This window comes from Lissotriton vulgaris, chromosome 4_2 (genome assembly GCF_964263255.1).
Source record: "Lissotriton vulgaris chromosome 4_2, aLisVul1.2, whole genome shotgun sequence".
Taxonomy (NCBI): domain Eukaryota; kingdom Metazoa; phylum Chordata; class Amphibia; order Caudata; family Salamandridae; genus Lissotriton; species Lissotriton vulgaris.
This window is the reverse complement of record NC_141692.1, coordinates 6,459,323-6,483,538: the sequence shown is the minus strand read 5'-3', so window position 1 is coordinate 6,483,538 and position 24,216 is coordinate 6,459,323. Positions and strand designations below refer to the sequence as shown.

The following is a 24,216-nucleotide window of genomic DNA, read 5'->3' as shown; positions in this document are numbered from 1 at the left end:
TACCTGATTGGGATTACTCGTCCATTCATGCGCCTAGCTTTCACCTAGGAGTTGCGTTCACCAAGATTGAACATAAGCACCAGGCACACGGTAATTCTATATGAATTAGGGCATTTATTAACCATAAACATAAATCACATTACTATGCAGCATTACATTTGCACAAGAAATAAAAGGGAAAGATTAGGGTGCACGCACTATAAAGATTGGTCGGACTTCACCTGGTTAACGGGAAATCGGGACTCGGCAGTCATCTAGGCTCCTGTCTCGTCTCTGGGTCCTGGCTCGCCTTGCAGTCACCCTCAGCCGTCACAGGTACACGTCTGCACTGATAGGCTCAAACTCGTCTGCTCTCCCTCAGGACCTCGGAACCTTGCTGTTAATTAGCTACCGTCTCTCTCTCTCTGTATTTAGTGCGCTCCGCGCCACTTCTCGTTCAGTCTATTTTCAGAGAGTTTCGGTCTTAAATCTTTCTCCGACTTCAAAGATGGCGACTGGTCCACCATGAAAATGAATAATGGCAGAGATGCTAACGGCTAGATGCCGCCTACGGACTGACTGACTGAAAGACTAACACCTTCACTAATATCAAAGCCCGTTCCTTCATGGAAATTCACGGCCAGTAACCTGCCGCCCACCAAATTCTTGTACCTCCCCGTACCAAGGACACTTTCCCAGCCGGCCGGCCTGAAGTTGTGTCTTCGGAGTGGAGAAAAATACATTCCTTCGATAAGGGTCAGCCTGAACCGGTTCTCTCCAAGCGAACAACAGCTTGAAACTAAAACATTACACTTCACCTAGAAAGCCTTCTCGAGCTACCAGGCAGAAAGCAAAATGGAGTCTGTCTCGCTTAAGGCCTACGGAGCCCATAATATACATAGCTCCATGAGAAACAGATCGGCATGTTAGCAAATGAGTAAATCATGACTAATACCCATATATCTAACCCCTAACTTAAATTCATAAGCCTTACTCTAAGGGAAATGGCACGAAAATGCCCTTATATCTATAAGACAGGGTCCCTGTCTATCGGCCTAATCCCTATGCTATGAGGGTGATAGGCTGGAGTCACTCTCCATCATTCTCCTTCTCCAGAGGGCTGGCAGAAAGACAGCCATAACATTACACCCCTTGACTTCAGTCTATCATCCACAAACTAAATGGAACTAACGTCAGTAGACGAATAATATGAAACAAAACTAACTGATCTACGACTCTTTGTAACTCTAAAAAATTGTAGCAGGGAAGGGATACACTGAATGAAGCAGCAAATCACTATAAGGACACAGACAACAATAATAACCCCTCCCAAAATTTGTCGTAAAAAATGCATGTCAGGGAGCCAATTAAAAAGCCAGTCAAAGAAACCCTGATCTATGTGTTCTCTAATTTCTGCAGTCAAGTCGTGGAGTTTATTAATGTGGGATTGGATATCTTTGGAATGGTCAGATAAATTAAAACAGCACAGACCTTCAAATTCAGAGCATTCATGCCCGTGTTTTAACAGTAAATAATCGATGGCTGCACGATTTTGTAAAATAGCTCTACGTTCACCTTGGGAATCTAATAATAAATCTGATAAAACAGTAGAAGTCTGGTTGATCGATTTAACCATCCAGCAGGCCATTTTGCCGATTGTTTTGGCATTATAAACGGCCAATGCAGGAACACCAATAATAGAAAAAGCTAAACCAAGATATTCAGATTTGGAAAAAAGATGAACAGAGGAATCACAGTCTTCATGCAATGACATAGAGTCTCGAACAATACGGGAATGTGAAGGAGGATGTGAAGAAAACATTAGCAAACTTAATCTAGTGATGGCACATGGGCCACCAGAAATATTCGCAGGAATATAGGGCCAAGATGAATTCCCGCATGAAAAGAGCCATCCAGCCGGTAACAACATTGAACGATAATGGCTAGTGGCAACAACTAAACTTTTGCAAGTCATATTGTTCTTCACTGAAAAACATGAATTAGGAAGTCTTTTCATACATAACAAACGCTGGTGAAATGAAAAAGTAGTAGCGGCTTGGAGTTTCAACCGCAAACATTCAGAGATGGCTTTAGGATTACAGGTCATCATGAAGCAAAGGTCACCAGGGGTAATATTAAAAGTAGTGATTCTGGAATTAAGTAGGACATCTTGGTCTGGAAGAAGAGTACATGAGGGACAATATTCATGGGCCAAGAAGTCGCCCAAAATGACATTAGGTCGGGCATTGGATATATTAAATACATGACGAAGGGTTTCAGTAGATGCGGGGACAGCGACCAAACAGGTCGATAATATGTCAGTAACGCTCTTCATGGGGGTAAGGCAAAAATGCGGAGAGTTCGTCACTCGCTTCGCGAGTGTGATCCAGAAATTGGAGGACTTCTGCCACGCGGATCGCGTAGCTCTTGTTATCCCATCACTCGGCGTCGGTAGATCCTCTCCTCTCCCGGCGTAGCAGGCCAAAAGGAGTCCAGCGCCGACACATCCTGCAGCAGCAGTCCAGAGAATGATCTGAAAGAATACAAACACAGGCCTTAATCATTCTCGTAAATAACATTTGTCAGCTGGGACAGCTTCCCAGCCATCTTTCCCTGGCTTCATCACCAAAACGGTGTTGTCATGACCGGTCGCAATAATATCAGCCTGTTCAGGAGGATTTTTAGGCGATTGCACCCATATTTTAGCTCCAGGAAGATCAGATGATCCGAAGCCTTTTTGTCCACGCACAGTTAGCAACGTTGGGGCAGAGCCTTTTTTGATCTCACCACTGAAGACAGGCATAATCAATAACTGAGCAACACGGTCAGACTTTTTGATAAACAAATCCATCTCACTGCTATTAAGCAAGAGAACCTTAATCTCTCCCTGATAATCACTGTCGATCACACCACCAAGGACTTGAACACCTTTCAGGGCCAGGCCAGATCTAGGGGCAATTAATCCAAAACTACCGGCAGGTATAGAGACACCAATGCCAGTTTCAACAATGATTCGATCTTTTCCTGGGAAGTGTACATCATTTAAAGCATGCAGGTCGAGGCCTGCGGAACCTGGAGTAGCTCTACACGGAGCCAAAGCACCGGGGGTAATTTCCCAATATGTGACCGTAGCAGCAACAGAATTAGGTTTTGCATCAACATGTGGAGGAAACAAACGCATCAAAGGAGATTCAGCATGCAACAAAGGACGATTATTAAGTATTAACAAAGCTTGAAGTAAGACATCTCTCCACTGGCTGTAACGGTCATCAGTCAACTTGCGCAACTGTTCTTTCAACAAACCATTCATTCTCTCAATCAGTCCTGAAGCTTGTGGATAATATGGAATGTGAAATACCCAGTCGATATTGTTTTCCATACAGAATTCCTGCACCAATCTTCCACGAAAGTGGGATGCATTATCCGATTGAATTTGGAATGGGACACCATAATATAGAATAATCAGTTCCAGGGTTTTAATTGTATTCACTTGGGTAGCATTCTTGCAAGGGAAAGCGACCAAAAGGCCACTATAAGTATCAACTGCTGTACAAACGTATTGACAATTTCTGCTCATAGGGAGCGGACCAATATAATCAATCTGCCAAATTTGGGCGGGCAATTTACCTCGATGTAAGTGACCTCGAACAATTTGAGGCACCTCTTTCTTTCTAGAATGCTGGCAAATGGGGCAATGTAGAATGGCATCTTTAATTAAAGAAAAGGGAATATGAATTCCTCTATCAGCAGCCCACCTGTTAGTGGCTTTCTCTCCAAAATGTCCTGCTTTCTGATGGGCCCATTTCGCCAATCCCGCCAAATCAGAATCCTGCATGTCAACCACTGCCTCAGAAATTTTAGACTGTTCATCTGCAATGTTATGGAAAAATTTGTCAAGGGAATCTATTGGAGTATGAGCATCCACGTGAAAGATTGTTACAGTACTGTGCGGAAGCAGTTCCCAAATTTCTTGCCACAATTCTTTACCCCATAATTCCTTGGAGTGCAATTCCCAATTGTGCGAGTGCCATGTAGGCAACCACACCGCTAGTCCGTTTGCAGTGGACCAAGAATCAGTGAAAATATGACATGTACCTGGTAACTCTTGTTTCAAAACTTGGTAAATCGCATAAAGTTCAGCATATTGACTACTCTTACCGTCTCCAGTTGTGCTCAACAATTTCTTAGTAGTCGGGTTATAGGAGACAGCTTTCCAATGTCTCTTGTCACCAATGAACTTCGCAGAACCATCCGTAAACCACACATGTTTTCTATCCTCCACGGACAGATCATCAAATGATTTACCCCACTTCACGGGAGACTCCTGCACTACGGGAACCGAACGCTCACTCTCAGCTTCATTGGAGGGCGCCTGCGCCACTCGCTCATGTAAAACCGCCACACCTTTCGGACCCACACGTGCCCTGTCCTGAATGTACCATTTCCATTTAATCACACTAGCCTCCTGAGCATGTCCAATTCGATGGGACTTCGGTGAACTCAAAACCCACTGCATGATGGGAATCTCAGGCCTCAAAATCACAGCATGGCCTAAAGTCAATTGCTCGGTGTCCACCAGAGCCCAATAACAAGCAAGCAACTGTTTTTCAAAAGGAGAATAACGCTCACCAGCCTCTGGTAGCTTTTTGGTCCAAAAACCTAATGGCACTTTTTGTCTGCCCTGCTTTTGCCACAAACTCCAATTGGCATACAGACCTTCCACGGACACATTCAAATCCACATTACCCTCACTCACGGGCCACAAATCCAAAGCATACTGAATAGCTTCTTTAGCCAAATCAAAAGCAGTCTGTTGAGGTTCACCCCACTCAAACGCATTCTTTTTACGAGTGACTCGATACAGTGGAGCCAAGATTTGACTCAAATGTGGAATATGTTGGCGCCAAAATCCAAACAACCCAATAAAGGATTGCGCCTCTTTCCTATTTCTGGGAACAGCAAAATCAAGTATTTTACGTTTAACTTGTGGGATCACTTCTCTGTGACCTTCATGCCAATTAATTCCTAGAAATTTCACAGCTTGGGATGGAGTTTGTAATTTATCAGGATTAATTTCCCAGCCTTTTGCTCGCAAACAGTCAATGATCTGATCTAAATGAGACTGTACTCGGTCTTGCGTTTCACCTTGAATCAAAATGTCGTCAATATAATGACAAATCTGAACTTGTGGAATCGTAGGCACTTCAGACAAATGTTCCGCCACCAGCCGGTGACAGATTGTAGGGCTATGTACATAGCCTTGAGGAAGACTCCGGAACGTCATTTGACGTCCATTCCATGTAAAACTGAATTGTTCTTGGCATTCGGGGGCAATTGGAATCGAAAAGAATGCATTAGCAATATCGATAGAAGCATACCATGTACCAGGATGCTTTTGAATTCTCTCAATCAATGTAACAATGTCGGGCACTGCCACAGTCAATTTAGGTGTATGTTTGTTCAATTCTCGATAATCAACAGTCATGCGCCAAGAGTTGTCACTTTTGCGCACGGGCCAAACAGGATTATTCCAAGCGGATGTGACCGGAGTAATGACTCCCGCGTCAACCAAATCCTGAATCGTAGCTGTAATTTCTTCATGACCACCTGGGATGCGATATTGTTTCTGAGAAATCACTTTCGTTGCTAAAGGGATCTTAATAGGTGGCATGCGTAAACGGCCAACCCGTACGGGTCTGGTCGAAATGTACTGTCTAGTACCAAACTGATAGTAACCATCATCCAAATGCAAAGTCATACCTTTCAAAATGTCAATTCCAATAATGTATTCCAAAAGTGGCACAACCAACACAGAGTATTCTCTACGAGGAATCCTACCAATTTTAATTTCAAGTGCAGTTTGAACTGCGGGTGTTTCCTTACCACCCAACCCGGTAATTGTGAAAGATTGTCCATGAAATTTTCTCGACTTGCCATGAATTAAAGTGGCCTCCGCCCCAGTATCAACCAACGCTCGGGCCCTTTGGATATTACGATGTTTCCAAAAAATCTCAATATCTACATATGGTCTGTAATCTCTGTGGGCCCACCTGCGTACCGGAGCTTGACCTATTTCCTAGTCATTTTTTCTGCGTTCAGTCAACCAAGACAGATCAGGGTAGATGTTTTCAGTTTTCTTCGGTATCAGAATTTCTTGTTCATATCCGTCTCCAGTACGAAACGGATTAGTATCATGTTCAAAAAATTGTGAATTACGGTCAGAGAGTCTATTACGATCCTCCCTCCTTCGTATATCAGGGGAATAACTCCTTGCATCTCTATGTCTGCTAGAACCACGATCATCTCTTCCCCTTTCACGATCATCCTCTCTCCCCCTCCCATCACTACGACGGGGGGAACCACCACGTTCTTGGCGCCGGTCATCACGGCGATCAGAATTCACACGTCGTCTCTCATCACCACTGTCATCCGAACCACGATCATAATCATTCTTTCGCACACGACGGGCACCTTCCTTCCGATCCAAACCACGCTTACGGAACATATCCCATAGGATATTATTGGGTTCACCATCGATCTCTTCCCTTTTCACACCATCAGCAATGAGAGCAAGAAACATGTCACGTCTAGAGAACTTATAGTCCCCACCAGTACGACCCTCAGGTCGGGATTGTCTTTCAGGTTTAAACCATTCACCCAGCTCACCAAGCTGACGAACAGACTCGAGCACAGCAGACAAAGGATTGCCAGTTTGATTAATCAACAATGTCATCATGACCTGCTTGTAAGCAACAGGAGAAGAACGGATGATGCGATTACGCACAGAAGATGTTAAAAGACCATCCAATAATCTGTCAGCAGTACTAAGGAAGATACAGGTTTTCATGACTTCTTCCTTTAAACGTTGCGACGCATCGCGCAGAGTATACCACGGCTTTTCATCAGAGGGCCAATCAGACTCAGTTGGATATTTATGATTACAGCCATCAGACGCAAGCTGGAGCAAAGAAGTTTGAACATTACCATTAAAATTCCGAAAATGGTCCTGAATAGTAGAATCAGAACTCAAAGAGCAAAATCGTAAGCAATCAACGGCATCGAGCATAATACCGGAAGCGCCAAGCTCATAAAGGCGCACCATCCAGGTAAGTAAGGTCTCACCAGGTCGTTGTTTAAATCGTTGCAGGATGTCACTGATCTCCTGCTGAGTAAAATCTTCAATACAGTCAAGAGCGATACCACCCGGATTACCAGGGGCTTGTTGTAATTTCCGTCGAAAAATCGGGTGAGCAGAAACTGCGGGAAGAGCTTCCGAGGAAGCCCGCATCTTAGATTTAACATCACAATCAGGGCAAGCTACGTCATCCGCACGGGAAGAACGAGCACGGTCACAATCGGGAGCTGAATCAATGCACGAAGCAGATTTACAATCACGTCCGGAGCGAGGAGACTCGCGCTTGTCACCCTCCTCTGCCGAGGAGTCAGAAGTATGAGAATCCCAGATATTACCGTCCCACTCATCGGGGTTCCAATCCATTCCAGCCTTTGCTACAACCATACGCACTTTGCGTGAAGACACACGTCCACGACGATGTTTATACTTATATCGTGCAATACGGACCGCAGCCCTTTCGGCAATGGTCTGATATGTTTCAAGTTTATCGGCAAGCAATTTATTTTGACAACGCAACAAAGTGTGCGCATTTTGCAACTCGACACACTGTCCTTCCGAATCTTTAAACTGTTTCTGTAGTTGCACAACCCTCTCATGCATTATTCTGTATGCATTAAGAATAATCCACCCTCTGCGTCCTAAAATAGGAAGCTCATCACCCTTCACTACTGGCGCTTTCTGTAGGCACGAAATCACATCAGCAGGCTCCGCCTGCTCCAAGAATGAAGACCAATTTTCGCTCAAACCAGTAGAATCAGCCCACTCACGGGCCAAAGCCTCGTAAGGCGTAGACTCCCAGCCGGGAATCTGAATCGGTAATTTGAAAACCGACGATGATTTTTTCACAAACATAATGATACACAAAAAATATATACACAATTATAAACAAAATTTTATACGTACAAGCCGAGCGCAAACCAACGAGATGAAAACAACACAATGCACACAGGCTTCGTAAACAGTTCGTGACGCCAGATGTAATGGCTGGATTTTCTGTTTAGATGGGATCAGCCCCCAGGGGCCCCTGTGACCCAGCCAAAACGTACTCACCTTCCCTTCTTAGATCGTATTTACACTGAGTAGATATAACGATGAATATACAGGTCGCACCTAAGAATGGGGAATGACAATATACATATATGGATGTTCTACAATATCTTATTCACATCGGTTGGCCTCGCGGTCACCCTGACCCAGACCATTCTACCCCAGGGCAGATCTGACACACAATCCGGCGTGTCTACACACGGGCCTGCAGAACCCAATGCTCCCTTTTCCAGCGTTCGCGATCCTGCGAAACATAAACGTCAGTATCCCCCCTGACGCTCTCACTTAGTCTTATACCACAATCCGGTGGCTTTACACGGCAGTATCCCTCCTGCCGTTCTCATTAACGCCGCATATCAACGACGACCACATTCCTATGAAACATTATTGGGATGATATCTCGACAGTCTACTTAGGATAAAACTACAATAATAACTTTGGATATGGGTCCAGATTGTATAGTGTACTCGTTGCTTTTGACATCAGAGGTTCACTCACTCCCTATTTGTGTGATCACCACTTACCTGATTGGGATTACTCGTCCATTCATGCGCCTAGCTTTCACCTAGGAGTTGCGTTCACCAAGATTGAACATAAGCACCAGGCACACGGTAATTCTATATGAATTAGGGCATTTATTAACCATAAACATAAATCACATTACTATGCAGCATTACATTTGCACAAGAAATAAAAGGGAAAGATTAGGGTGCACGCACTATAAAGATTGGTCGGACTTCACCTGGTTAACGGGAAATCGGGACTCGGCAGTCATCTAGGCTCCTGTCTCGTCTCAGGGTCCTGGCTCGCCTTGCAGTCACCCTCAGCCGTCACAGGTACACGTCTGCACTGATAGGCTCAAACTCGTCTGCTCTCCCTCAGGACCTCGGAACCTTGCTGTTAATTAGCTACCGTCTCTCTCTCTCTGTATTTAGTGCGCTCCGCGCCACTTCTCGTTCAGTCTATTTTCAGAGAGTTTCGGTCTTAAATCTTTCTCCGACTTCAAAGATGGCGACTGGTCCACCATGAAAATGAATAATGGCAGAGATGCTAACGGCTAGATGCCGCCTACGGACTGACTGACTGAAAGACTAACACCTTCACTAATATCAAAGCCCGTTCCTTCATGGAAATTCACGGCCAGTAACCTGCCGCCCACCAAATTCTTGTACCTCCCCGTACCAAGGACACTTTCCCAGCCGGCCGGCCTGAAGTTGTGTCTTCGGAGTGGAGAAAAATACATTCCTTCGATAAGGGTCAGCCTGAACCGGTTCTCTCCAAGCGAACAACAGCTTGAAACTAAAACATTACACTTCACCTAGAAAGCCTTCTCGAGCTACCAGGCAGAAAGCAAAATGGAGTCTGTCTCGCTTAAGGCCTACGGAGCCCATAATATACATAGCTCCATGAGAAACAGATCGGCATGTTAGCAAATGAGTAAATCATGACTAATACCCATATATCTAACCCCTAACTTAAATTCATAAGCCTTACTCTAAGGGAAATGGCACGAAAATGCCCTTATATCTATAAGACAGGGTCCCTGTCTATCGGCCTAATCCCTATGCTATGAGGGTGATAGGCTGGAGTCACTCTCCATCATTCTCCTTCTCCAGAGGGCTGGCAGAAAGACAGCCATAACAGTACCTAGAACTTACACAGAACCCAAAAGCCCTTTTCAGAGCTACCTTAACTATAATTACTCTTTTTAAATTTCGGATGTACCTTTTTTCACTAATTTTCACTTATGTTCGCTACCCGGTTCGCTACCCGGTTCGCTACCCGGTTCGCGTACCGGCAGCTAATCACGCAAAAAATTCAATTTGTTTTTTTTTTCCGACATATATGAGCCTCCTCAGCCACCCTCAGAAAACCTAGGGGGTCAGGATACGTCTCCCGTGCCCCCTTATACCCATTTCCCGCATTGTTTTCCCTCCATCTTGTGATTTATTTCATCTGAAACACAAAATGGCGAACTCCCGTTACGCTACCGGTGAGCTACCCGGTTTGCGTACCGGGAAGCCCTTCTACCGCGAAAAATCTAATTTTTTTTATTTGCCCCACGTGACCCTTTAATAACCCCCACATCATTCCTAGGGGGTCAGGAGGGGTCTACCTTGCCCCCTTTCATTAAATTCCCCCTTCGTTTTTCTCCACCTCTTGTCTCTCGATCCTACCGAGAGACAAGATGGCGGCCGGTCCGGACTGTTTAGAATGTTGACAGACACCGGAGAGCAATCAGCTTCGCTTCTCGAAGTTCCGTTACGCGTCAGGTACGCGAACTGGAGCGCTAACCAGAGCGCTGTCACAGATATATCTGTTTTTTAAAACGTTAATTTCTCAAAATCTACTGGAGCATATATATTGAGACATAGCAAAGGCACGTCGGGCAAACCATATCAACAATTTTGCCAAGTTTCGTGTAAATCCATTCAGCCGTTCGAGCTAAAAGTGATTCCAACCGCCCTATGGAAAAATGAATGGGAAAAACGCGTTTTGGGACCCCCCTTTTTTCTCGGCCCCCCCTTTATGAAACCCCCCCTAATTTTCAGGCGCTGCTCAGAAACAAAATGTGCCATTTTCCTGAAAATTTCAGCCAATTCCTTCCACAAACAACAAAGTTATTCGGCATACAATTTTCAGAAATCCCATAGGAAAAAAATCCTAACTATATATACCTACTGGCGACCGCCAGTAGGTAATATATTACCTACTGGCGGTCGCCAGTAGGTATATATAGTTAGGAATTTTTCCCTATGGGATTTTTGAAAATTCTATGTCTAATAACTTTGGCGTTTGTGGACGGAATCGGCTGAAATTTTCAGGAAAATGGCACATTTTGTTTCTGAGCAGCCCCTGAAAATTTGGGGGGGGTTCGTCAAGGGGGGGCCGAGAAAAAAGGGGGTCCCAAAAGGCGTTTTTCCCATGTTAATTTCCATAGGGCGGTTGGCCTCACTTTTAGCCCGAACGGCTGAATGGATTTGCACGAAACTTGGCAAAATTGTAGGGACTGTTAGCCCGATGTGCCTTTGCTAAGTCTCAATATATGTGCTCCAGTGGATTTTGAGAAATTAACGTTCAAAAAAAGATATATATCTGTAAGCGCGCTCTGGGCTGCGCTCCGGTTCGCGTACTTGACGCGTAACGGAACTTTGCGAAGCGAAGCTGATTGGCTCTTCGGTGTCTGTCAACATTCTAAACAGTCCGGAGCGGCTGCCATCTTGTCTCTCGGTAGGATCGAGAGACAAGAGGAGGCCAAAACAAAGGGGGAAATTACCATAAGGGGGCATAGTAGATCCTCCTTGACCCCCTAGGTTTTATGTGGAGGTTTTAAAAGGGCCCGGCAGGGCAAAAAAAAAAAAAATTCTTTTTTTTTTGCGTGGGGAGCGTCCGGTTCGCGAACCGGGAAGCGTTCTGGGGAGCGTACTATAAGGAAAAAAGAATGATAGACTTTTCAAATACTGTATGTTAATTGATTGTTGGTTTTGTTGATTATTTTTTAATTTCTTTATTTTTTAAGCAATTATTTATTATTGTGATTGTGTTTCAAAATTTAATAAACTTTCTAACATTTCACTGTCTGAAATGTCATTATTTTCATTGAACATAGTTTGTAATTTCTGAGGGTGTAAAATGTCCTCATTTTGAAGGAGGTCATCTACTGCTTGCACACATTGCAGTAGTTCTTGGTCCCAAGTTTCATCCATAAATTCAATATAATTTGGATCAATTATTTCTTGGCTGCTCTCTTGCAGGACAATTTGAAATTCAACTTTGTGTTCGCCTTCCATTTTGCCTGAAATTTGGATAAAAAATATATATATTAGTAGAGATAGGGCACTGTTGGGAATAATTTTAGATAGGCAGTTTTTATCAGTGAATTTATCTTTGGGCAGTGTATAGTATCAGAGTGGAAGTAGGAATATAAAAAAGTGTATGTGAATTAACGTAAGTAAATTCATAATTATACAAGAGAAGCCTAACTCCATCCATAACTATAACAGAGAAGTCTATCTAAATCTATAACTACTACAGAGGGATAGTATATAACTATCAGAAAAAGTTTACCATATTAACTTATAGTGCACAATATACTTCAGTTTTAAAAATAACAACTTACCTTTACAAAGAAGTTGAAGTGATTAGTGAAAATCCAATTGAAATGTACAACAAGAAGTAGTAGTCAAAATGGCTGTGTTTCCTTCTCTTCCTTTATATATATTCAGGTATATAACCAATCAAATGTCAGGTAATAAAAGTAGAAAATGAAAGTAACATTTTCATTGGTTGTCAATTCCAACACTTCAGATGTGTTTTGTGAAGTAATTTACCTCACGGTATTTAGAGAGGTCTACAGGCTAAATGGCTAAATGGAATTTCAATCAAATTTGTGAAAATGAAAGGGATTGGTATGTAGTATGAGCTAATGTATATTTGGTGAGAGTGTCTCCAGTCGTTTTTCTGTAAATTACTTTCCCACCTTTTTTATTGGACCGCTTCCCGGAAAGCGTCCCGGTTCGCGAACCAGCAGCGTTACGGGAGTCCACCATTTTGTGTTTCGGTCGAATTAAGATATAAGATGGAGGGCAAATAATGATCTGAATGGGTAGAAGGGGGCACGGTAGACTTATCTTGACCCCCTAGGTTTTCTGAGGGTGGCTGAGGAGGCTTATATGTGCGAAAAAAAACATTTTTTTATGGAATTCCGCGAGGTTAGCTTTCGGTTCGCGTACCGGATAGCGTTCCGGGGAGCCTACTTTGTTGAAAATTAGTGAAGAAAGTTAGAAAAAAATAATAATTGTGAGTGATCAGATGTAGGGTAGCTCTGAGAAGAGCTTTTGGGATTATGGTACATTTAGGTACTTATAAGTAGGTACCAATGCACAGTCTTAAATTCAGAATGAAAATTCTGTTGCCCTCATCTGAGAAGTGAACTCCATCTCCTCTGTAGATATCTTGCATGTAGTAACGCAAGTTATTGTTGTACATGGAGCCCATTCCATGGTCTCTCATGTAAGCTGAAACAGATTTGTTTACATGCTTCCTCGACTTCTCAATTTGTGGACAAAATTGGTTGGACCACCTCCATTTCTGTCTTTGGCATATATTTGAATATACCAAGGCAGTTTGAGGAAAAAGTGCCATTAATTGCTCAAAGGTGTCCTTTAAAAGCCTTTCCAGACCTACTCCAGTCAAAGTGCCCAAATCATTACCTCCACAGTGCACAATTAACAGGTCAGGTTTTGGCAAATGCATAAAGGTTTTCACCAATGGTATCAATTGGTGACATTTTAATCCTCTGTGGCCAAACCACTTAATTTCCACATCTTGTAAATTGAGGTTAGGTAAATTTCTGTTCTCAGCATACCTTTGAGCCCAGTAGATGTAACTATGTCCAACAATCCAGACAGTAAACATGGTGAGAGAAGTTTCTGCTGCAGTCAGATGAAGTGTGGTAATGAAATGGCAGATGAAACAGTAGGAGTTTGTAAAGAAAAAAAAACTGTGGCGTTTCAGTGCTAATGATTCACTAGCAGTGATTGGTGGATTTCCATTTCTGAAAACAGAAAGTTAGGGTGCATGGATGTGTTCTTTGAAAGATGTAATTTGACTGGTCAAGGAAAAAACATTTAATAAAAGATTGCACTGGATACGCAGGTGCACTGAGAGTTCAGAGTTCAATTGAAACATTGTTGTGTGAACTTGCAAACATCAGAGGTCTTTCAGGAGGTGGTTGCTATGCAAAAAAGGCAGAGAGGGAAGAGGGGGGAAGGGTTTTGATTTGAAAAAAGTGAGGGAAGAGTTTTGATTGGCTATCATGAGAGATATGTGTAATGAATATCAGCATTTCTGTGCTTTCTATAGCTGCAGCCTCTGGAGTGCATACTCTTTGTTCTGCTGAAGACAATTTGGTGTATTTCTGAGACTGTTTTGAAACTCAAAAAGTATTTGCTAAGGTGAGAAAAGATTTATTTAATTTAGATAGAGAATAGTATGATTTAAGGAGAAAATTATGAAGAAAGCTGTGTTTTTAAAATGTTGCTTTGTCTCAAGTGATATACAAAAAGATTTTGTTTCTTTGAGAAATTGTAATTGCACATTCTGTGTAGATATCTTGCATGCAGTAACGCAAGTTATTGTTGTACATGGAGCCCATTCCATGGTCTCTCATGTAAGCTGAAACAGATATGTTGTGTTTAAAAACGTTTTTTGAAATCAATTACATTTCTGGATATGTACTGCTAGAGCTTCATAGGTTGTTTGGGGCATATTTATAAGGCATTTGAGGGTCTGTTATTATTTTTTTCCCATTTAAATTGAAGAGCTTTCTTCGTGGGGCAAGTTTCTTGTAAATATGCTCCCACCTGTGCTTGGCAAATTTAGATTTTGATTCTTGGAGTTACATAGCCATGTTAATAGTGACCCAAAAATGGTGCAAGGGCAATCAAAAAACGGTTTCATGTGTCTTAAGGACATTTTAAGTCACTGAGGAAACACAGGTGATGTAATTGTGAATTGAGGAAAAGAAACTCCACATTTTTCAATTACATCACCTGTGTTTCCCAAGTTTATGAATGACATTGTGCAGATGAAGTTTAGGTCTGTCCACGGACACAAAAGAGATCTGGCCTTTGTTCAAGAGTGAAGTGGACATGACTTACTTCATTGGTAGGCCTTCACATGTATTATCTCCTCTGTATTCTTCAACAAGCGTAAATCTCATCTGCAACCGTGAGTAGGCCTCACCTCAAACAAACCTCTGGATAGGCCACACCTTATCGTCATCCTGAATCAATCATTTAAAATGTTAGGGACAGATTTATGATAGGTGTATGCCTGTTTTGTACCACTGTGCGTCACTTTTGTGACGCAGTGGTGGTGGAAAATATTTGCTATGTGGCGACATATTTACAACTTGATGCATCTAGGCAGATGTGTCATGCTGTAAAATAACAAGCATGGTGTTAAGTTTTTGATGACTGTTATTGATTTACTGTTTGGTAATAGTGGTTAATAACATTTTTTATTATATTTTACCACAGATTCAACTGCAGATCATTTCAAAATTTGAAAATGCCAACTAAGAATCGAATTAGAAAGGCTACAAAACGTCAAAGACAGCAGGTTAATCTATTACTGCAGCAGTCCTCTACAAAAAAAACTTGTCAAGTCACCAAGAAAGCACCGGGTAAGACCACGAAAACATTCATAAGAAATATTTATAGTAAAAAAAGTATTTCTACAGAAAATGTTTCAGTCCCGAAAAAGAGAAGCAATTTAAACGGAAAGGAAAGGCCAATCAAAAATGTTACTGATAGAGCAAGAGATAACTCTGTGCATGATAGTAGAAGGAAACAACAGTTTAGGGACATTCGAAAACAAATGATCCGCAACAGGATAATAGTCAATGTGTTAAAACATATTAAGAAAGGCCAACAGAAAGTGGCATTTTATAAGAAAAAGAAAAATGTAGAGAAAATTATTGATCAGTCTTTCGAAATTAAGCGAAAGTTATTTATTTTGGTAATCAATAGAATTAGGAAACTAAACAAGGTAATTTCTGATTTCAAATCAAATAGTAGATGGAAGAGAGTAGTTAATCGTAGTAATTTTTGTGAAGTTTTTTCCGGAGAATGGATGCATAGTTCAAGTTGTGAGGCATTTTTTAATGAGGAGAGTTATTTCCAGGATAATGATTTGGTGCTTGCAGTTGACACCAGTGGTCGAGCTTATGAAGTGAAAGATGGTTGTCCAGTTGAAAAAGAAAAACTTGTGACAACAGAGACAGAAGAGGTGTTAGGTAATGAGGTTTTAGGAAGACGTCCTAAGGGTCCTGTGTACATTTGGAAGTGTAGTAGTATTTGCAGTGTGCGACAGGATTCCATCAATTTGCTTTGTGATTTTGTACGGACATTTAATAAGAAAAGTTTGAAGCAGAAAATGAAGTTGTTGCAAAAATTAGATCCTTGCAGAGTGAGAGAAGTGACAGGTTTGCATGGTCATTCACTGGCTTGTCTTTCCAGGAGAGTATGCCAGAGTGTTTTTCATCATTTCAGGATGCTAGCAGTGCATCATAATAAAGTGAGGAAATTAGTGAGAATGTTGTATTATGCTAAGAGTCCAGCAATTATGCTTAAACAATTATGCGCTGCTCTTTTGCATGGTTCTGAAATAGATGTGAAGAATATTTGTGAACAAATTGAGTTCTGTTACTTTGGAAGTAAAGATAAGAATGTTCAAATTGACCCAAAAGTAGAGGGTAATGTTAAACATAATGTACAGGTTTCCAGTACAGATAATTTTCAGAAGGAAATTGCCACGTTTCAGGTGAAATCAAGTGAGAGGCCTAATTTCACTTGTGTGTGTTGTCGACGCACTTATTATAAGAATCAGAGTAAGTTAGTGGATTTATATGCAAAAAGTGAAAGGGAAAATAATAGTGAATGGAAGGATTTCGCAACATACTTGATGGTAGAAAATTGTTTTGATTTGGGATCGGATCAACGTGTGTGTACTTATTGTTGTAACAAATTAAACCAAAACCAGATGCCTGCTAGGGCGGTTCATAATAATCTGGAATTGGTTGAGATTCCTTCTGAATTGAAGGATTTAAATACTTATGAATCTATTTTGATTCAAAGTATCCATCCCTTTCAGGCTATTGTAAGAATGGAGCCAAAGACAGGGAAGTTGCCTCCATCAGATTTACAGAGAGGATTAAAGGGAAGAGTTGTTTATTTGCCTCTAGATTTGAACAAAAACATTAACACAATTGGAGTAGAAAAAGTGGAAGAGGAACCTCTGGTTATCTTTGTTAATGGGGTTCCGGCAAAGAATAAGAAAATATGGCAAGATTTAGTGGATGTTAGGAAAGTCAAAAAGGCAACATTGTATTTGAAAAAAAATAATAAGTACTATAAGAATGTATATTTTGCAGAAGAGGAAGTAAGTGATGAAGAGGATAGCGATTTGTGTGCTGGCCAAATTGAGAAAGTAGAAGCCTCTAAAAGTGAAGAAATATATGAACATTATAGTGTTCATCCTTTGCATTCCAAGGAAGTCATGGGGAATGCTATTGAGTTGTTTCAAATGAAACAAGCCAAAGGGAGTCCCATTAGTGTTTGGGAGGAAAGTTTGGAAGCTCGGTGTTTCCCACAGCTATTTCCAACAGGTCAAGGAGGAAGATATGATGAGCGACCTCATCAAATTCCTGCTTCTGAATACCGGACTTTACGATTGTATGCAGAAGATCCTAGGTTTCGTCAATGCATTCCCTATTTGTTTCATCTCCTGTTTGAAAGCGATCTGTCTGGACTGTCATATGCAGTGAACCACATCTTGAAAAGTGGTATACAGATGCGAAACATCTCGGCAAGTGACTTTATGCATAAAGTCAATGTCCAAGACAGTATGTTGGATTCACACCTAATTAATCTCATGGCGTGTCAGCGTGGTACTAATGAGTACTGGTACCGTCGTCATGGTGATTTAAAATGTATGCTGAGGAACTTAGGAACTCCGACATGGTTCCTCAATCTGAGCTGTGCCGAGTATGGCTGGGAAGACTTACTTGAATTTCTACGAGAGGCAAATGCAAACATTGAAAACATCGAATTCAAGACACCCGGAGAACTGTGCTCTTTGGATCCAGTCAATGTATGCAGGTACTTCAATCATAGATTTGAAGCTATGATGTCTTTCATCATGAATAAGAAGAATCCACATCTTGGAGAGGTGTTGGATTTCTTCTGGAGAAAGGAGTACCAAGCAAGAGGTGCTACTCATATACATATGCTGCTGTGGATCAAGGATGCACCTAAATTTGGAACAGATCCGGATGACTTAGTGATGAGTTTCATAGAACAGTATTCTACGTGTGCTGTTCCAAACGCAAAGGAGAAGAAAAGCCTAAGAGAACAAGTGCTACGTTTCCAAAGCCATCGTTGTGGAAAGTACTGTCGTCGTAAATTCAGAAACAAGGACAAGTTCTACACCAAATGTCGTTTCAACTTTCCACGACCGGTGATTTCTAAAGGAAGAGTAAACAGTTTGATGTCTTCTCTGCGACATAATGTGACGAGGAAATCACCCAAAAATACATACAATTTGAAAAGGAACGAAGAGTCCAAGTACATCAACGACTACAACCCAGTGATTTTGTCCATGTGGAATGCTAACATGGATATACAGTTTGTGGCTGACAACTGTATGGCTGTGGCTCGGTATGTGACATCTTACATCACCAAAAAAGAAAAGACAGAATTGAAGGATATGTGGGAGGACATTTCCCATGAAAAGAGCCTCAGCAAGAAGTTGTACAGTTTCAGTCTGAAGATGTTGTCGCATCGAGAAATCGGAGCTTACGAATGTTCTGACCGGTTGTCTTCAGCAAGTCTTTATGCCAAATCCACGAGTATCGTTTGGGCGAGTCTTGGTCTTGCTGCAACACGTAATCGAGTTCTGAAACCTGTGCGGGAAATTGAGTATTTGGCGGAAAAGGAGCCAAACAGTAACGACATTTTGAAGACCAACATGTTGGATACATATTATCCAAATCGAAGCAGTCACCTTGAGAATGTTTGTTTGTATGAGGTTCTACAAAATTACATATTCAAGAGGAACATCAAAGAAGATATTGAGAAAGGAGTGTATGCTGTAATTGGAAGTGAGGGATGTCTGGTCAAGCAAAGAAAATGCCAATTGGTAAACCATCGAAAATTGAGTGGCGAATCTCCAGAAAAAAAGGAGTTTTTCTATTTAGCACTTTTGCAACTTTTCAAGCCTTGGCGTGCAGAAGAGGAACTGCTTGGAGATTTCCTCTTTTACAAAGACTCTTTCACTGCCGCCAAGGAGACCATAGAATGTCCTGCTTTTCCCAAATATCAAGAAATGTTGACTTTGGAAATTGAGCAGGAAGCAACGATTGCAGCCGAGATTGCCAGAGACAGTTCTCAGGACAGTCAGAGTTCTGTTTCATTGAGTCAGGATCCACTAGGAGGACCTGTTATCGAAAATGAAGCTGCCACTGCTATGAATGAAGTGGAAAGAGCCATGGCACATGCTCAGGAGGATGCGGTTAACTTAGAAGACTTGGAAAAACAACTCAACGTTGAGCAGAGGAAAATATATGACGAAGTTACCAAGCAAATTGATCATGGATTAAGTCATGAGAAGAAAGAGTGCTCATGTACGTCGTTGAAGCCTGTCCGACTGTACGTGAGTGGAGAAGCGGGAACTGGAAAAAGTTTCCTCATTAAAGCAATTTCTTGTTATTTGCAGGAAAGGACTGAGTCATCGCTGTCTTGTGTTGTTACCGCTCCAACTGGACTGGCAGCACATAACATTAAAGGTATTACTTTGCATCGTCTACTGATGCTGCCAGTGGAGCATGACAACAAATTACAATACCACAAGTTATCTGGAGATGCTTGTTGTGAAGTTTCAAGAGTCTTGAGGAAAATGAAACTTCTTATCATTGACGAAGTAAGCATGGTTTCAAATGTCATGCTTGCCTTTGTGCATTTGAGAATGCAAGAAGTTCTTAAAACTGAGTATGATGTGTTATTTGGTGGTAAACACATCATTGTTTTTGGAGATCTTCTGCAGCTGACACCAGTGAAAGGACAACCTGTGTTCAAAATGCTCACGCATGAAGATACCAGGAAGTGCTTAGGGAGCATTGGCAACGTCAATATATGGTTAAACTTCAATTATGATGAACTGCATGAAAATATGCGTCAGGCGAAGGATGAAGATTACAAGAATATTCTACAAGATGTTAGAATTGGAAAAGTGACTGAGCATGGGAAAGAAGCTTTACATGCACGATTACTGTCAAATTTATATCCAGAACAAGACGTTGTGCCTGAGAATATTTTGCAGAAAATTACTGAGAAGAAATCCGGAATATGTTTGATGCCAACTCTTGCAGAATGTGCCATCTTCAACAACAAAATGTTGCATTTAGAAAAGCAAGAGATTGTGAAACTGGAAGCTATTGACAGAGTAGAGCATATGGGAGCAACAATTATTTTGTCTGAGAATTTGAAATCAAAATTGGATTCATTAGAGAAGACTATATCTAAAGCTGCGGGTTTTGAAAAGACTTTGAATGTGTGTTTAAATTGCCGAATCATTTTGAGAAGGAATTTACATGTTGAAAGAGGTCTGGTAAATGAATCAATGGGTAATGTTGTTGATTTTGAGACATACAGAAGTAGAGATGGAATTGAATTTTTAAAAATTAAATTTGATGGCATTGAGGAAGTACAGCTAATTGGTCGTTGTTCGGCTAGGTTTTTGCTTGTTAAAGACTTATATGTTCGCCGTAAGCAGTTTCCTGTATGCTTGGCATATGCGGTGACAATCCATATTCGCAAGGTTTAAGTGTAAATAGTGCATTGGTGAATATTGGCAGTTCTGTGTTCAAGGAGGGTATGGCATATGTGGCATTGTCACGAGTTAGAACTTTATCGGGATTGTACTTGATTGACTGTGATGTCACAAACATTTGTGCGGATCTAGATTGTGTTAAGGAATACAATAGGTTAAGAAGAGAGTATGCGCCACATTTGCCTCAATATCCTTTGTTTGAGAAACGTGTGGTAGGCCGAAAACGAAGAAATATCAGTAATAGTAGGGAGGTTGTAGGAAAAAGACCAAAAGTCGATGAACCGAAAATTGTAAGCAGAAAGAAACCGGATTCTGTTGAAGATGTTGTCGGTTTTCAATTTGAAAACAGTTCTGGTGTCAACTGCTATGCTAATGTAGTTGTTAATGTTGTCTTTTCACTAGAGACTTTAAAAGAACAGATTGTGATCAAAGTTTATGCTGTTTGTTGAATTCTGTGTTAGAGAAATGTAGCACTGATAGAACAAAAGTAGAAAGTGTGTCTGAAGTTCGTTATCTGTTAGACGAATGTTCAGGTCAAACAGAGTTCTCTGAAAATATTCAGCAGGATTGTCAGGAGTTTTTAATGTATATGCTTGATGTATTGCAAGATGAGGGTGTAGATGTAGATCACCTGTTTGGGCTTTCTTATCAATGGCAGCATGACTGCGAGAACTGTAGGGTATCAAGTACTACTAGTGTAGACTCAGAAAGATTTATTTATTTAACTTTGCCAGACAGTAAATCAGTGTCCTTTAATAAGCTAGTAAAAGCAGCTGATCACAACATGGAGTGTAACCAATGTAAATCTGAAATGATGTCAACATTATTTATACGAAGATATGGCCATTATGTCATTTTAATGTTCCAACGATGTAGGCCTGATGGAACAAAATTGACAACTTTAATAAAAAATGTTGTTGCTTCGCAGTTGTCAATATCAGGAAGGACTTTTGTAACTGCAGCAATTATATATCATGACGGTCCTTCAACAACATCAGGACATTACACAGCATATTTAAAGTCTAGAAACGGCTGGTCATTCTGCAACGATTCTGTTATAACTTTCAAAAAAAAATTGCCGTATGACCTTAAAAATTCTTACCTGGTGTTTTTAAAACCAAAATTTTAGGGAAAGAATCTCGGGATGTGCTCTGAGGAATTTCAAGAGGTTCATGGAGTAGAGGGAATGTAATTCTGCAATGCTGTCTAGATTATTGGTCCAAACTTTTGATTATAAAGTCATTTTAAAAATCCAACTATATAAACCTGACGCAAGTAAGTCTGCTTCATAGTAAGCAGTATCAGTGTCATAGGAAAAGTAGAACATGAGTGAGCAAGAAGGGTAAGATATTAGTAGTCCAGGATTGTGAAAGTAATCTTAAACGTTTTCTTTCTGAAAGTTGCGAAAATAGAAAATGACGGGATTTGCTTACAAGAATTCCAAGAGTTGTAAATCGCTCTAACATGATTTGGCCATGTGGAAACATGTGGTAGAATGTGAGAAGTCTTTTATCGTATGTAACATATTTTTCAAAACGATGGAGGTTTTCTTTCAGAAAGTGGCGGGCTGAAAATATTAATAGCACAACAGAGTGTAAGCTATTCATAGGACATCCTTCGACGTCATGGAAAGTAAGTTAATTTTAAGGAGTTTTGAATTCAGATTTCTTATGTTGTATGGGTTTTTTAAACACAATCATTTTGATTGTGTTTTTTTTCCCCGCTGTTACATGATGAATACCTTCAAGTCACTGATTCTAGTGAAATTTGATACATTCTGAGAACAGCAAAAATAAACCATTTAACATGTATAATTAATTTTCTACTTTTTGTACTTATGATATACATTTAGAAATGTGAGGTAGATATGGAGAAACTGAGGCTTCTGTAAGTGTCAAAGTTAATGCATACAGTGCTGCACTTCTGGGTACTGTTTTTTTTTTAAACCTGAATAGGCCTCACCTCAAACAAACCTCTGGAAAGGACACATCTTATTTGCATCCTGAAACAATCATTTAAAATGTTAGAGACAATTTTATGATGGCTTTACATCTCTTTTGCGCTGCCATTGCATCACTGTTGTGAGACATCAGCAGTGCAAAAGATGCACCATGTTCCAAAATAGGCCTCACTTCATCAGCATCAAGATACTGTTAGTTTAAAATATATATCTTTAGGCCTGTGTAGGGGACGTAGAGAAGCAGAGGCTTCTGTAAATGTCAAAGTTGTTGAAAAACTGTTTGTTCTTGAACCTTTTCCCTTGTCTTTTCTAATTTTTAAATACATGTTTTAATATTTTTGAAATGTTTGTTCTCTCTTTCACAGATTGAAAGTATGAAAAAAAATGTAAAAAGTTAACAAGAATTATAAGGTAAATGTTTTCTACTCTTTTCGTTACATTTCTATCACATTCACCTACTATAGGGCTTCAGACTATAGAGCTTTAAACAAAGATTATTTAAATGTGCAAATTTGGAGCTGTGCCCGTGGGTTTTGGTTCAATACACAAGTGCATTGACCTAAAATGCGTGTGCACATTACCAAATCGCCGTCTGTTTCCTCAGGCGTACTCCTCCCACACCTTTGAAGTGAAGTTTAGCTTCACTATAAACGCCCCGGCTGCTTTACATCCTCATTCTACTGTCCCCGCTCCGTCCCCTCCCCTGTCTGCCGTGTGCATTTCTCCTCCCCCCTCACAGTAATGTCACTCACACACGCAACGCCACTCACACACGCAACGCCATTCACACACGCAACGCCACTCACACACACAACGCCACTCACACACACAACGTCACTCACACACACTACGCCATTCACACACGCAATGCCACTAATCCACGCAATGCCACTAATCCACGCAATGCCACTCAACGCAATGCCACTCATCCACGCAACACCAATAATCCACACAACGCCAATTATCCACGCAATGCCTCTCATCCACACAACGCCACTCATCCATTTGCAAAACCAAAAGAACAAACTCTTCTATTGTGAAACCTATTGCATTTTCAATGCTTGATTCTTTCACTTCCTTATGTATTTTGTCTTCCACAATTATATCCTCTTCCTTCTTTTCTTCGGTAAATAAATCTATTAAACACCATTTCTGGTTTAGTCCCTATAGCTGTCTTTCTTTTAACATTACTCTCTGTTTTCTTCCCTTGTACTTACTCCTTTATTTTTATTTTTTTTAAATTGGGGTTAGCTCCCGGCGAGCGAACCGGCGAGCGAACCGGAAAGTGAACTAAAAAAAAAACAGCTTGCCAGAGTGTTACACTTTCTAGCAATTTTTGTAAAAAAGGGAGGTAGTTCTGAAAAGAACTTTTTTTTATGTTTTTGTTTTATATATATATATTTTTTTGAACATTATTTGTTTTTTTTGTATTTTTTGAACAATTTTTTGTTTTTTTTGTTTTTTTTCAAAGGGAAAGAACAAAAAGAGGCATTGAAAAGGGCTCAACAGGAGCAAAAAAAAAAATTATTGCTTGGGGCGTTTAGAGCATCGGTGTTTCTCAAATGCTAAATTAATTAATTTCACACTCATATTTTTGAATATTTGGCACTGTTTCGCGTGCCTCTGCAACTGTGAGAGAAATATCAGCAGATGTCCTGGCCACCGAAGTTGGGGGGTTCTCTTGTAGGTCACGCATCTCTGC

At 40.9% G+C, this 24,216-nt stretch overlaps 1 protein-coding gene and 1 long non-coding RNA gene across 2 annotated transcripts in view; both read right to left on the bottom strand.

Moving 5' to 3' along the window:
- The window catches only part of LOC147718107 (multidrug and toxin extrusion protein 2-like), a 464,065-nt gene that overhangs the window by 16,880 nt on the left and 422,969 nt on the right, over positions 1-24,216 (bottom strand). The gene's annotated exons all lie outside the window — the stretch shown is intronic.
- Positions 1,137-3,801, bottom strand: LOC147718109 (uncharacterized). The gene is made up of 2 exons (XR_015295553.1): positions 3,735-3,801; positions 1,137-2,512 (listed from the first exon to the last, which is right to left on the bottom strand). It is a non-coding gene; the product is annotated as an uncharacterized LOC147718109 (long non-coding RNA).